The 15,561-nt window shown below is 39.6% G+C and overlaps 1 pseudogene across 1 annotated transcript in view; it reads right to left on the bottom strand.

Annotated features, from left to right (window-relative positions):
* Positions 1 to 15,561, bottom strand: part of LOC310854594 (receptor for retinol uptake stra6-like) — a 197,525-nt pseudogene that overhangs the window by 1,290 nt on the left and 180,674 nt on the right. Inside the window, exon 13 of the transcript in view lies at positions 200 to 363. The product of the transcript in view is annotated as a receptor for retinol uptake stra6-like (transcript). The remainder of the gene's footprint in view (positions 1 to 199; positions 364 to 15,561) is intronic.

Genomic DNA, 15,561 nt, shown 5'->3' with positions numbered 1-15,561 from the left:
TTCGACCGTTCGCCTGCTATCGGCGGTAGTCGCCAGGTCCCATAGACAAAGAATGCACTTCCGGAGAATTCCCCAAAGAATCTATCAATCAATCAACCCCTCCAACCATGCATGCATGGGGGCCCATGGCCTGATGCATTTCAAACTCGGGGTCATTGAAAATAAAAAGGTTGAGGATCACTGATGTGGCGTACTGTACCTGGGTCGTATGTTTCAGAGGTACGGTGCAGCAAGCTGATGTCAATACCTCCAAGATGGAGAATGTTGTACAAAGCCGTTAGCACCATTCTCCATATGGCGACAATCAGCCCTACCACAATGTTGACCAGGTAGAGGAAATAGGTGAACAGGAACAGACTGCCTCTGTGAACAGAGTTTACAATCAATCAAGAAGTTGCTAGTCAAATCTTCAAAAAGTTTCTTTTTTTGTCAGTTGAAACCTGACTAATGATTTTTTGTTCATATATTCTTATTTTGGAGATTTGGTATTTGTGTGATATGAAAACAGTGTAGTTATAAAAACACTGGAGGTCATTTGAAGAGGCTTGTTTCAATTCCAAAAGTACTTCAATCTTACAGAAGAGGATCAGCTCATTGTTGTCCACAGACTCTTTCAAGAGACATTAGTAAAATCTAAATGTAATTTACCTTTTGTAACCATGTATAAAGTAAGGAGGTAGTCCAATATTTTGCACAAAATCATAACTTGCTTTTATCCATCATTCAAAATCATATTTACTAATATTGCTGCTATAGGCCTATTGTTACTTCATTCTATCTATCTTTAAACTTACACTCAGGGTTTGCCTGTATAGAAGGCAATTCATAGAAAACAAACTGACGTTTAACCACTTGCATTCATATTCTGGGGAAAACATTAGCCAAAAATAGCAGATCTACATGTGAGCTTTTTATGGCAAGGAGATTTGGGGCTCTATTTTCGTCAATGCTAAACCCCTTATCCCTAAACTACTTACCCCGTTTTTTACTATTTTGAAAATAGTTTTGGAATAGTTCAACTATAGCCGATCTACATCGACACGCTGTGAGCTTGTAGATTGGCTATTTTCACTATTAAAAAATGCTTCAATATAGTAAAAAAGTCAAAGTAGTTTAGGGATAAGGGGTTTAGCATGGACGTTTAGATGGAAAAAAGAGTTCAGTTGCAACTCAGGTCAGTTTTTCTAAGAATAAAGGTTTTAGGGGTTAGCTCACCATGCCTTTGCAGCCATTTGGAAGAGAATGAGGTTTCGGCCAAAGACGATGGGGATAATGATCAAGAAAACCAAAAACACGAAGCAGATGAAGAACACGAGAGTCTGGATTACCATTCCTGTCAAGAAAATGCAAAATAATCAATCCATCTAAAAACCATCAATTGGGATAATTCATAGTCAGTGCACTGCACACAGATCAATAACTGAACTGTCGATAGATATCTTCATGGTCTTTAAAACATTTGAAATGGCACTGTGATCTTTTTACGCACTCCTTGGCCTAGAAGTGGAGTTGTGGAATACCCTCTTTAACTAATGATATTACACATAGTGACTTTACCATTAGTAATGCTGAGGACCAATGATGAATGAGTTCACGATAAATTTCACTATTTATTATGTGTGATGGGAGTCAGGGGGACCGGGGTCAAACTGTCTACTTTCCAATATAACATGGTAAAATATGTGACTCTACTGGCTCGCAGACTGATACTGTTGAATTGGAAACAAGCACAGGTTCCGACTCATACTTCACTTATGAGAGATGTTATGCACTACTTACAATTGGAAAAGATTAAGTTTGAATTGAGAGGGAGTGAAGATAGATTCTACCAGACATGGCAACCCTTCATTTAATATTTCAATAGGTGCACGCTAACCCCTCCTACACAATAGATAGCACAATAGAAAATTGGAAGGAAAAAAAAGGGAAAAAAAGGGAACTATTTTATTTTTTCTCATTTAAAAAAAGAATGTCTGTAATTCACTAAATTTACAACAACATGTTGGGAAAGTTTGAGAGCAAGAGTGTCTGTCCTGTTGTCTGTTTTGTTTGTCTGTTCACACTTTTTTATTATGGATTGTATGTGGAACATTTACATTGCCTGTTATTTCTTTAATTTTATTTAACAAAACTACTCATTATCATTGTCGATAATATTCTGATGTCGTACAAACAATGCCTAATAAAAACAGTATTAAAATAAAAATAAAAATAAAATAGTCGTGTATGCATTTGCCCCCTCAAGGTAAGTTAAGTGTTAAGGATGAAGTCTATCTTAGGTTGATTTTACCTAGGGAGATGATTGCAGCCTGGTACCCTGTCAAGCCCATCCAGCACACAATGCCAGGGTTGGATGGGTGGATTGTTTTCTGGCTGTTATAAATACTGTAAATGTCTCCCTTATAAAGTCCTTTGAGGTTTGATCTGAAATGGAGGAAGAGGAATATCCAGTGATCACATGATGGTTCTATAGCCCAAACACAGGAAAATCATCCAAAGGACTTTTTTTTCCTTTTTGTCGTGAAACCTGACAGCTCAAAAACCAGCGCTTCTTTCACCTGACAAATATCACTATTTGATAATTTCTTGTTTTTTTTTTACATGTACACTTAACTAAAATAACACTGCAGATTCCAATACGATCGTCACAGTTTGATAATGGAGAGATGATTTTTTTTAGTCTATGTTCACTGCCAAGTTGTGATAGTCAAAAGGCATTATTCCAATACTGTATTTAATGATACAGTAGGTTTATTCGGCCATGTCATATGATATTACATGGATTACACCACAAATCAATGTTGGTATATAAACCACAAAGGAAAAAAACGTTCGGGCTTAGATACACCTGCATTATTTCTGGACGAAATTAAAACTAAGTCTACTGCAAAAAATGGTTATGATTACTTAATAAATATACAGTATGAATGAAAATTAACTGTATCTGAGGGATGTTTGGCATACAATATATCGGTGATCAATTTAAATGGATTGTACACTTCTAGATCGGCATGAGGAATCAAAGTATAGCTACTAACCTATGAAGTACCATTGATCGCATGAGCATGACCAGACTGACGATACACGATAATGTCATCGCACACAGGTAGCACACTGTCAACGACAATAGCATGGTATGAAGGGAGAATGAAACAGATCTGCATGAAATACAAGATATAGTGTCCACTGTACATATTCACATAACATCCCATAACAACGGATTGGTCCGAGGGGGGAAATTCAAAGAACTGTAAATTTGGTTCAGTTGACATCCATCCAATGCAAACAATTACCCACCTTCCAACAACCAAGTATAGAAAGTCACAATTTGGACAACCTCCATTCTGTCGTCGGAGAGGACGATGTCAAAGCCAAGCAGCAGGAAGGCGATGTTTTCATCAATGCCAGCACAGACAATATGGAGAGTAGGAATAACCTGAACGACCAGCAACAATGCCATCTGAAAGGAGACAAGTTGTACATTTACAGAGCTGTAGGAGCTATGTTATTTAATTCACACACACACAGACACACACACACACACACACACACACACACACACACACACACACACACACACACACACACACACACACACACACACACACACTATAAGATGAGACTAAAGGGTAATACAGTGCTCTAGGTGCAGGTGCAAGTGTATTGTATTCTTGGATAACTTACATGGTAGATTGCCACAAAGGCAACAAATGGAGGAATGCTGAGATGGACAGCTTGAGGGGAAAACGGAATACTAGAAGAAAAATTGCATTTTTACTAACTATAAAAACTCAAATTGTTACATTTATTACATTACACAAGATAGATATGTATAGGCACGGTGGAGGAGGATAGACTATGTAGTCTGTGTGATGTAAAGCAAATCGAAAATGAAATGCATTTTGTTTTTTATTGTCCATTCTACAATTCCATTAGGGAGAGACTTTTTAATAAGATAGACCCAAACCATGAATTTGTATGGTTGGAGGACTTCGAGAGACTGAAGCGCCTGTTTCAAAAGTACACTTTTTCATTTGCCTCATTCCTTGAGAAGGCCTGGTCAATGAGGAGGGCCATTTACATGTAAAATGGCCTTGTTATGATTGTTTTCGTTTTATTTTATTTTCTTTGTTTTCTTTTCTTTGTTTGTTTGTTCGAATAATTTACAAATATGTATGAACAGGAAGTGTCAGTTGTATTCAGTGTATTCTGTGAAATGTGTCATATAATCCCATATGGGATGGGCCAAAGTGGCATGACACGAAAATAAAAATGTCATTCATTCATACACAACACTACTATAACAAAAACAAAACAAATGTTTGTTCGGAAAGACTCACCTTTCTCTGGAGTGTAAATGTAACTCTTTAGTGTATCAGCTACTTTTTGAGACAGTGTTGGTTTGTCTGTGCTTGTAGAGCTGGACAGAACAGGAAAATCATATTTATCACATGAGCCCATAGTTCTATACCTCCAGTTCTAGGCTAAACAGAAGTTGTTTTTTTCTTCCTTTCCTAAGATAATAGTTCAATGTTGAAATGAGTGGTATTCACCTTTAAAGTGAGCCATGTAATCCAGAAGTGCATTTCACAGTTCACTATTACTGTAATAGGCTTATATACTTTTTACTCATATGAAGAAAATCAACATAAGTACTGTACTCCAATAACATGAGAGTAAATGTATCTTATATGTTCACCTGGGGGTTGATGACTTTTTCTTTAGAAGGGATTTCACATAGGCTGTGTAGTAGCTGCAGTCAAGGTCCTTGGAGCAAAACACAGAATAGTTCTTATTGTAAGTCAACTCTTTCTGCTTGGTACTCATACAGCTCCAGACATTCACTCACTGAGCAGCCCCACTACAGCAGATTTGCTATATAATGGCCCTATCTTGGGTGCCGCCTTACCCCTTATTTATGACAAAACCTTTTTAGGCTTTTTCTTTTTTTCTTTTTCTTGTTCAAATAGCCAAAATCGACACATTGTGAGCTTGTAGATCGGATATTTTAAAATGTTTTTCAAAATAGGGCCAGCACAGCACTCAATACATTTTCACATACCGGTAGTTTTATTTTTCAACCTTAACAGCCTCCCTCAGCGTCCTCCTGTGACTGTAGGCTATATGCTGAGGAAGGCTGTTAAGGTTGAAACGCTCTGTCTGGTTGAGGCAAATAAAATGTGAAAAGGACATTTTTGTTGAGTGCTGGCTGTCTTCTACTATACTTTACCATAATTAAAGTTCATACTGTATATTATTGTCTAATCTTTTTTTTTTTTTAACGCAACAATTTTATTTTATAATTCAAACATCAACAATTTACAAAATGTATAACAATATTTATAAAAGTAGTAAAACAGATTATATACATTTATTGACCTAGTCTGACCAGCATATTGTATGTGCGTCAGTAGAATCACATTCATATTTATAAAAGTTGGTGTAACACCTCTTCCTTATTAATGTATTCAAGTAAGTCACCATATAGTTCGTCCTTATTGTTATGATTATCTAATATTAATGTTCATAGTTGCTCTGTGTGTCATACTTTGCATCTAAACTAACCCAATAAGCCCTGGGAAACGTGCTAACCACGTGACTGTCAGTTTGCTAAATTATAATGATAAACCCTAAATTGTGTAACTAAGAATTGTAATTTTTGTGGACCTTTGCTCTCACACTTGCTTCCAATGTCCAAAGAAAGTTTGCTCAAGGCACAAACATCACTACAGAGTAGTGCATGGCTTGCCATTTTACTGACATGGAAGGATGAAAATAGAACATTGTAGAAAACCTCAATGTTAAATAAGCAACTTATTTGTAAATGATGATGAAATTATGTAAAAAATAAAGCATTTGGAAAATGGTCTGAAGTAATACGTAAAGTATATAGGATTTGAACATGCATGGTACATAATTAGCAGACCTAAATGTATCCTTCAACTATGCCCCTAATGACTGGCTGATCACAGGTTTTGTAGCAATTTGTTGCAAGTGTATTTTTAGGCCTTAAATGTTAAATGTTCAAGTCTGTTCAGATCATCATATAATTTACATTACTTCACATATTCTTTTCCAAATTCTTTATATTTTTACATTTTGCAAAATAATTGCCAATTTAACATTGAGGTGCCCACAAAGCCACAATGGTTAGATGTTGCTTTTGAGTCAGTGCAGTCAGTGTAGGGACAGTGGACGTCTATGTGTCTACTGACTGAGCTCGCTGAACTCGAGTCTCTGGCTGTGGCATTAAGATGTTCTCAGAGGGTTTGATATGTTTCTCCAACAGTGGCCGTGGTGGTCCTGTGTGACAGCTCGCAGGTCACCGCCAGGTTCTGTCAAGGCCGTCTTGATCGGAGGTTAGATATAAGTGTTATTTTGTTCCCTCAGCGTTGTTGAGCTCTATGTTCTTGTGTCCTTGTTGCTTTTCTTTATTTTCTTTATTTTTTTATTCGATGTAATCATGGTGATACATAAAATGTATGGTTGGCAGCAGCATCAATTAGAAGTTTTTTTTTAATGATTTAAAGGTATAAATAAGATTTATCTTCTTCCTGCTCCTTATCTTTAGTGCTATATGTAAAAAATAAGTACAAAGTAAAATGAATATAATCATGTAAAACCATAACTGAAATGAAATAAATAAATATGAAATGAAATCCTCAGCAGAGTGGGACCGTTCTAGGTGTGCCTCGTTCTCCAGACTCGCTGCATCGCTGCACTCACAGCACATCTTTCCCCCAACGGAGTAGATGCTATGATGGCAGGCTCAGAGGTGTAGTAGTAGCTATGGCATGGGGGAGTCTGCCAAGGATCCCTCGCTGAACTCCTGGGCTCCACCGGATGTCTCACTGATCCATGAGGTCCGTAGGGTGCTTACATCACCCAGGGGTGTCAGCAGGTTCTCTTCAGATGTACTGAAGTACTTTGAGCTCTTGGACTCGCTTCCCGTACCCAGGAAAGCCTGGCTGAAGTCTTAGGAGGCAGGAGGCACATAGCAACCAAATGTCCTGTGAATCCAAGTTGCAAATCTTGTAAGTTGCTTCTTTGCCCTCTCTGCTCTCTGTCCTAGGGTGTTCTCCTCTCTGTCTTGAGGAGGCAGTGGATCGCTGGTCTCGCTGGTCTCGCTGTTCTCACCGCCAAACATGACTTTCTCCAAGAGGCACTGTGGTAACACACCGAAGTCCTGAGCATTCTCTATGAAGCACTGAATGACTGCTCTCTGCAGCTTGAGGTTGGTTTCCATCTTCTCAGTTTCCTCTCCAGGTGGAAGGAGGTTAGGGGTGAAGACCACAGACAGGTTATTGCTGTCCATCTTGTTCTCTGCACTCCTCTTGGACACACTGTGGAGGAAGTCAAAAAGGTAGCGCAGCACGCTGATGTTTCTGTCAGGCAGTTTGCAAGACAGCAGCAGTGTGGCGGCGGTTCTGTCCTCCTCACTGGTCAGCTCCTGGGCCTTCAGAAAGGCATCATGCAGCTCGGTGGGCAGGATGGGTTCTGGAAGCTCCCTGAAGAACTGCTTCACCAGGCCGGCCACAATATGGGGATTTGCTGTGGACAGACACTCTTCCTTGCCCGCATCCAGCTGGACCCTGAGTGCTTTTTGTTTAGTAATTGAACCTGCTTTTCTGAACAGGCCCTCTTTGTCAGTGTGCTCCAGCAGCATGGAAAATGCACCCACCAGAAACCTTGGCACATCCCCGTGGTCAGTATGACACTGTAGGCTCTTCAGCGGTGCTCCGAAAACCTTCACCTTGCGCTTGTTGCTCCAAGTGCATGTTGACATCTTCCTTCCGTTGGTTTTGCGGCAATCAGGTGTTATAATGCCATAAGTGTTGAGCTGCTGCTCAGCTATTCTGGAGGATTCCATGTCAGTTGTTTCCACCATAATACAGTTGGTAAAACTTGTGTGACTATTCTGCTTGCTAGCACTAGTAGACAGGATTTCCATTAACACTAAATCAAAGGTGTTTGTCTGTGACAGGCTGCAGCCCTTTTTATTCCAGATCAGCTCTGGTTCAGTAAACAAATAAAACACGCCGCTACCATGGTTACCGCGCAGCTCCACCAACCAGAAACGGTGATTCTGTCAACAAAGCAACGTCACACTGTCACTGATGTGACCACGCCGCTACCATGGTTACCGCGCAGCTCCACCAACCAGAAAGTGATTCTGTCAACAAAGCAACGTCCCACTGATGCGACCACGCCGCTACCATGGTTACCAATACCGCGCAGCTCCACCAACCAGAAACGGTGATTCTGTCAACACGGCAACGTCAAACCGACACGGGGCCGCCACGTCACAAACTACCAGACACCACGTCATAACCAACACGGGACGACCCGACAGTGACGCTCTGCCAACTTAAATAACGCGCTGTGGCGCTACCATGGTTACAACGGGCATCTCCACCAATCAGACACGGTGTTCCGACTAGGTTCGCTCAAAGCACAGGCTCAGAGCTTCTATGGCTCTGGTGATCCCATACCCCGGCCGGTTGATCGCACCCTGATTGGTTAGATTCGTCGCCGGGCAACGGGTGGTGATCGTTTTGCTCAGAAATGGAATCAGTTGTATTAAAAATATAAATAGCGTTGGATTCATACATGAATAATAATAATAATAATAATACAATTTATTTTTTTATGTATTAAGTCACACAAAAAACGTCACACAGTAGCCTAATCTTTTTCTGTGCACAAGGAGGAAACAAGGAATCATGTGTTTCTCTCTCTCTCTCTCTCTCTCTCTCCTTATTTCCTCATGGGTTATTTATTCTAAACCTAAAGCATCTATACATTTTTACTTAAGCATGATGCATCTTCTGCATTTGATGTTGTGATAAATGTACTTACAGTAATTTCTTTACGCCACTGGAGCTGACTCAACCTCTGTGGGTCCACTAACAGTGTGGTTCTGACCACGGTCTGACTGGTTCAATTAACTCTCATTCCAATAAATCATCAACCATAAAAATAGAACTGCATGACCTTACAAGACAATTGTTACGTTTTTTTTTACAGACATATTGACTAGTACAATGCAATTCATTGAGCCACACATCTAATCTGCTATATACTGTAGTACAGTGTACATGGATCTCAGGTCATTGTGGCTTTATAGACATTTTACTCTTGACAGGGTAATAACATATTAAACCGCTGTGGCTTTATAGACACTTTAATCTGACATGGTAATAAGAAAATAAACCAATGATGGGTGTGTGGCCGTCGATATTATTGAAATGAAGACAGTTTGAATGTCTCTCTCTCTCTCTCTCTCTCTCTCTCTCTCTCTCTCTCTCTCTCTCTCTCTCTCTCTCTCTCTCTCTCTCTCTCTCTCTCAAACTAATAGCAATCATAATCACAAATTGCTTTACACTAATAAATCCAATTTAAAGTACAAAAACACATTATAAAATATTACCAAAAAGTTGCATTTGAGAAGACCAGGTATAAAATAAAGCAAAGCACCCCAGATAGAATTATGAAATGTAAGTGTCACGGGGCAGCCCGTGCCCTACACACACACACACACACACACACACACACACACACACACACACACACACACACACACACACACACACACTGATTAAGGACATTGCACGCACGCACACACCACACAGACTGTGGGTAGTGGGGCAGACAGGTCCTATCATATAATGTCAATAGTGTTGATGAATGCATTCACAATTTATTCAGGTTTCATAAGGATGTACAAAGGAAATGACACGTTCAGTTTATTGTAACCTGCTGGTTAGCTCAGTGTTTGTATGGCCTCTCCAGTGCTGTCACTTTAAGAAGGGGGGAAGGTGCCAAGTACTGTTGAGGAATAGGGGTGTTTCACAAGGTCAATTATTAAAGTATGTCTATTATTTGGGGAAATGAATGTAACCCCATATGATGATTAATCTAAAATAGAACATCTAGGTAGGGGGTTACTTATTCATGTTCAGCTGATATCTGTGAGCTTGTAGATAAGCTGTGTATGGTTAATTGCTTCTCTGTGGGTGGTAGGATCCTCTCCTATAAAGGGGAGACTGCAGGCAGAGCTAGTCAGTTATGCTCGGGCAGGCATCATGCTGACAGCCCAGTGAGAGAGCTGCTATAGGCCCATGTCATGGGCATAGCCTAGTGCAGTTTGGTTATTTTTCCTTTTTCCTATGTTGTGCGTTAAGTATTTTAGATTTCTTTGTTTTGTATTTTGGCCAGTATTATTTTTGCTGTTTGATTTTTCCATTGTGAATATCTGCACTGGAGCTGTAGTTTTGGAGAAATAAAATCCACCAAAAAGCATCGCTGACTGTTTTTGGAGCCTTGGCCCTCGGGCAACTTTACAGTAAGCAAACAAAATCTTGCTTACATTTGTCACAGTCTGTCACAATCTGTCACCCCAGGTTCATGGCTTTGTCTTGGGTACCAGTGCCACCAGGAGGTTGTCATCACCAGACCTGAGGGAGCGGGAGGGGCTGCAGCAGTGAAAGAGGTCAGAGATGTATGGGGGGCTTGTTGAGGGCCTTGTAGTGTCGATTCTGTGTTTTACTGGGAGCCAGAGAAGGTCGTGGAGGACTGGTGTGGTCTCTGAATCGTGTTCTAGCAGCAGATTTTTGCACATACTGTATTGTCTAGAGGACTTTAGAGGTGGCACCGTATAGGAGTCACTCGACAGTAGTCGAGTCTGGATGTGATGAAGGCGTGAAAAGAATAGTTCGAGCTTTGCCATTTGATAGATTCTCCTACTCCTTCTACCTTGGGCTTGCTTCCAATATTTTCAGCCACTAGGTGGTGGAATTGTCATTATGAAGGTATCTTTCTCACTGTAGCACTCATTGAGTTTACTTGACTGAATATGAGTAAAATGAATGCTCAACTAACATAAAATAGTATGCTTTTTATTTATATTTACATATGATTTGATGCCTTGATTTTGACATATCCTGAATTTACAATTGCCTAACTGCCACACTGCAAAATCCTGTGTTGTAAAATAGCAAAGTTGAAATTAAACAAGACTGAGATACTGGGATGACATTGTGTGTGTGTGTGTGTGTGTGTGTGTGTGTGTGTGTGTGTGTGTGTGTGTGTGTGTGTGTGTGTGTGTGTGTGTGTGTGTGTGTGTGTGTGTGTGTGTGTGTGTGTGTGTGTGTGTGTGTGTTGGATCCAAGGCAAAGTTGATCGAACCAGCGGTTTCAAGTTCAAAGTATTAGTATGTGTGTGTGTCCCTTTTATGCCCTATATGATGTCACTGTACTGCCATCATTGACCGGCCTCCAAGAACTATGATAAGGGATAGGTGCTGCACAAAGTAGGTTTAGACTGGGTATGTCAATGGTTAAAGGGCGTCAATCAACCTAGTTTTGGATTTTCTTCTGAATCATTGCCAAAACGAACTACCACTCAAGGCCTACAATATTTTTACACTATTAACCATACAATACTATAATAAAGACAATGATTGCAGTTTAAAAGAAGCAAGCTAAACAATAGCTTTGGCTGGATTCTTTGGAAAGGTATGCAAAATGACTCATGAGAGAAGTAAGTTCCTTCATTCTGAAAATATGTAAGTCCTGTAAGTCTTTTTTATTGCATTTTACAAATATTTTTATGAACACAATCAAATGTTTTATGGTCATGATTCACAAGGAGCCTGGTTGGCTTGATTCCAGACTTAAAACACTTAATATAAGGATTTCCATGAAACGTTCATGGAGAAATGAATGGAATTTCTATCTGCGCCCGTGAAAAACATTGCAGCCATTACACTCTATGCCATTTTAATGCATTGTATAATCATCCCATCCACAAAGCAGCCTATACATTAGGCAAAATAGGGCACAGCTGTCCTTCAGCCATCTGTAAACCCCACGCACAAATAAAGCTCATAGCTATAGGTAATAGTTTATAAAAATCTAAAAAATAAATAAATCCATAAAACAATTCTCTGTGAGCAGTGAGCTGTCTGCCACTCTGAGATTCTAGGGAAGTACAGATGACTGTGTGCTAAAAGTATGTTGTTGACTGGTTTTGGGTTTTGTCCCTGGCCTCCTCTGAGAGAGAATCTTGGAGGGTCTCACCCACATTAATCACCCTCTGCACGGCGCAGATTGTCAGATTGGGGTCAGAGAACCACTCACACAAGTAGTAGTAAGGGGCACCCTATATCCCTCCCACCCTTTTTATTTAGGGGGGGATCCTAACCACCCATCTGAGGGCACTCCCTAGAGGGGTGGGCGTGGCATTTTAGCATTTTCCGATGACGTCATTATATTGATTGTGCTGATTGGAGCTTCCGGTATCTGATGATCTCATCGTATTGATCCTGATAATGGCATTTTCATCTTTGGCAGTTGGGGGATCAATATGATTCTAGTTCTGCTTTTGTGTGAGGCAGTTAATGCCCATCTGTTCAAACTGAACTGCGCATGCACTGATTTGTGTAGGCGAACTGTTCTATTGATTCTATCTGTGTGTGGGTCTGTGTGTGATCATTCAACTTTCTCCATCTATGCGACTTCCTCAAAATCAACAGACTGTGGCCGGCCGGTTTGGATGCAAGACAAGCAGTTTCTAGCCTGTGTGGGCATATTGTACTCCTCCATCTGTCGATTCTGTCATGGCTCTAGACAGTGCTGATGTCCGAGGTCGGCGGCACTTGTTATTTTCATCTAGTATTTTAATTCACCATTTTGTTATTTTACTGACTTCTTCATTTTGTCATTTAGCCAAGCCGATGATGGCTGAGTAGCAATGTTAAAAATTATGTTCAACCCTAACTGTGTGACAGTCTGTGATATAACAGGCACCTATGGTATGTTTAAGGTAAAGCATTTAGGCAAAATACAGGAGGGGTATAGATGATGCATGCTTAAAAAAGTATAATTGACATGATATGGGTTTTTTTATTTTAGACCATTGGATTTAGTTAAGTAGAGTTCAATACACATCTTCGGACGTGACTATCTTCTTTATCAGTATTATATAATATTACAGTTTATTTAGAGTATAAGGCTAGTCATTAACCATTGGTACCAATTTTCACATGGTTTCTAAACTTTGAAAGTATGACGGTGTGTTAAGGCATAATGATGCAAAAGTAGCAGATCTGCAATTCTCACAATATGTCACTCGTAACAGTCTCCATATCTAGGACTCTTACTATTATTTCAATAGACCTTTACCTATAGCCCCTGTCTCGGTATCTTTCACTCCATAGTACACCATGCTGAGTACGATAGATGCCTATCATTTTATAAATGGTTCTGTCTACCTTCATTGGTTTGCTCGTCGATATGCCTGTATCAACTTGGGGTCCTTTGAACTCTGTAAATCAGAGAGTTAAATCACTAAAAGACGTTTGAATGTTGAGTGATTCCAGACATTTATACCTGGTGTGCTAGTAAATATGCTAGTAAACACATGAATATAGTACTTTTGTATCCGTTATTTACTATCAATGTCAGTAATATGATAGAATCAAATACTGTTTACTATGAATAAGTTCATGTGGTGCATATATTCTTTACATTTAGGGGTTGTTTGGACTCATGCACTGAGACACATGATGTTTCGGGGGTGTGTGTGCAGGGATCCTAATCTTTATGACCCCATCGGCATGGTGATATTGATTTTGCTGGGTGTGTGGGACCAACCATAGCATATGTGGGCATATTGCACCCCCCTTCTTCTGAGCAGGCTATGGGATAGCGGTATTGATTCTATCTGGGGTGTGTGGTCCTGGGATCAATAGTTCGTATGGACCCTGTCAGGGACATGCTTTTGCTGGGGGCTGTGTGAGTGTGGGTGTGTGTGCGTGTGCGTGTGCGTGCGTGCTGGTGTGTATGGTGAATTTTGCATGGTCCACGGTGTCTTAATGTCTTGTTTAATGTATGACTTGTATTATTTTGGTACGTGGTGCTGTATTTTGTGACATTTGCATGGGTCAGGGTGTCTTAATGTTTTGTTTTAATGTATGACTTGGGTTATTTTTGGTATGTGGTGTGGTGTTTTGTGACATTTGCATGTTTCAGGGTATCTTAATGTTTTATTTTAATGTATGACTTGGGTTATTTTTTGGTATGTGATGTGGTATTTTGTGAGTTATGCATGGTTCATGGTGTCTTAAGGTTTTGTTTAATGTATGACAGGGGTTATTTTGGTATGTGATGTGGTGTTTTGTGAGTTATGCATGGTTCAGGGTGTCTTAAGGTTTTGTTTTAATGCATGACTTGTATTATTTTGGTACGTGGTGCTGTATTTTGTGACATGTGCATGGGTCAGGGTGTCTTAATGTTTTGTTTTAATGTATGACTTGGGTTATTTTTGGTATGTGGTGTGGTGTTTTGCGACATTTGCATGTTTCAGGTTGTCTTAATGTTTTATTTTAATGTATGACTTGGGTTATTTTTTTGGTATGTGATGTGGTGTTTTGTGAGTTATGCATGGTTCATGGTGTCTTAAGGTTTTGTTTAATGTATGACTGGGGTTATTTTGGTATGTGATGTGGTGTTTTGTGAGTTATGCATGGTTCAGGGTGTCTTAAGGTTTTGTTTTAATGCATGAGTTGTATTATTTTGGTATGTGATGTGGTGTTTTGTGACATTTGCACGGGTCAGGGTGTCTTAATGTTTTGTTTTAATGTATGACTTGGGTTATTTTTGGTATGTGGTGTGGTGTTTTGTGACATTTGCATGTTTCAGGTTGTCTTAATGTTTTATTTTAATGTATGACTTGGGTTATTTTGGTATGTGATGTGGTGTTTTGTGAGTTATGCATGGTTCAGGGTGTCTTAAGGTTTTGGTTTAATGTATGACTTGGGTTATTTTGGTATGTGATGTGGTGTATTTTGTGACATTTGCATGGGTCAGGGTGTCTTAATGTTTTGTTTTAATGTATGACTTGGGTTATTTTTGGTACGTGGTGATGTATTTTTGGTATGTGGGTATGTGGTTGGGGAATTTTTACATGGTTCATGATGTCTTAATGATTTGTTTAAGGTATGAGTTGTATTATTTTGGTAAGTGATTGTATGTTTTGTGGCATTTGCATGGTTCAGGTTGGCTTAATGGTTTATTTTAATGTATGACTTGGATTATTTTTGGTACATGGGGGTGTATTTTGTGGCGTTTGCATGGTGCATGGTTCAGGCAGGCCGTGGGCATGTCTGTGGCCGTTTGAGCTGTGAGGTTGAGGTTAATACTGAGTAATGTACGGTTAGTTCATGCTAGTAGGGTACATGTTTAAAGTAATCATGTATATCATATTGGCGTAACTAAATTTGAAATGAGTTGAGTGGACTTTGTATTTTTAGATGAACACACTATGTTGTTCACCTACAATTATAGGGATCGATGACTAGAGTAGATTGACGGCATTTTACAATAGCTACTATTAGGTATTATTGACATTTAAAGTTAGATAGACTATAGTCTATACTACATGGTGGTATAGGCATCCATGGATTTCCAGGGAATTCAACCCGAATCTGTAGACGGGGTCTGTACACAAAACACAATGTTTTGTGTTGACAATAACTACGATGCAATAACAGCCATCATA

Source organism: Protomyctophum parallelum (assembly GCF_964188405.1).
Source record: "Protomyctophum parallelum genome assembly, chromosome: 2".
Lineage (NCBI taxonomy): Eukaryota > Metazoa > Chordata > Actinopteri > Myctophiformes > Myctophidae > Protomyctophum > Protomyctophum parallelum.
Note: the sequence above shows the minus strand (reverse complement) of the source record. Positions and strands in the feature narration are given on the sequence as shown.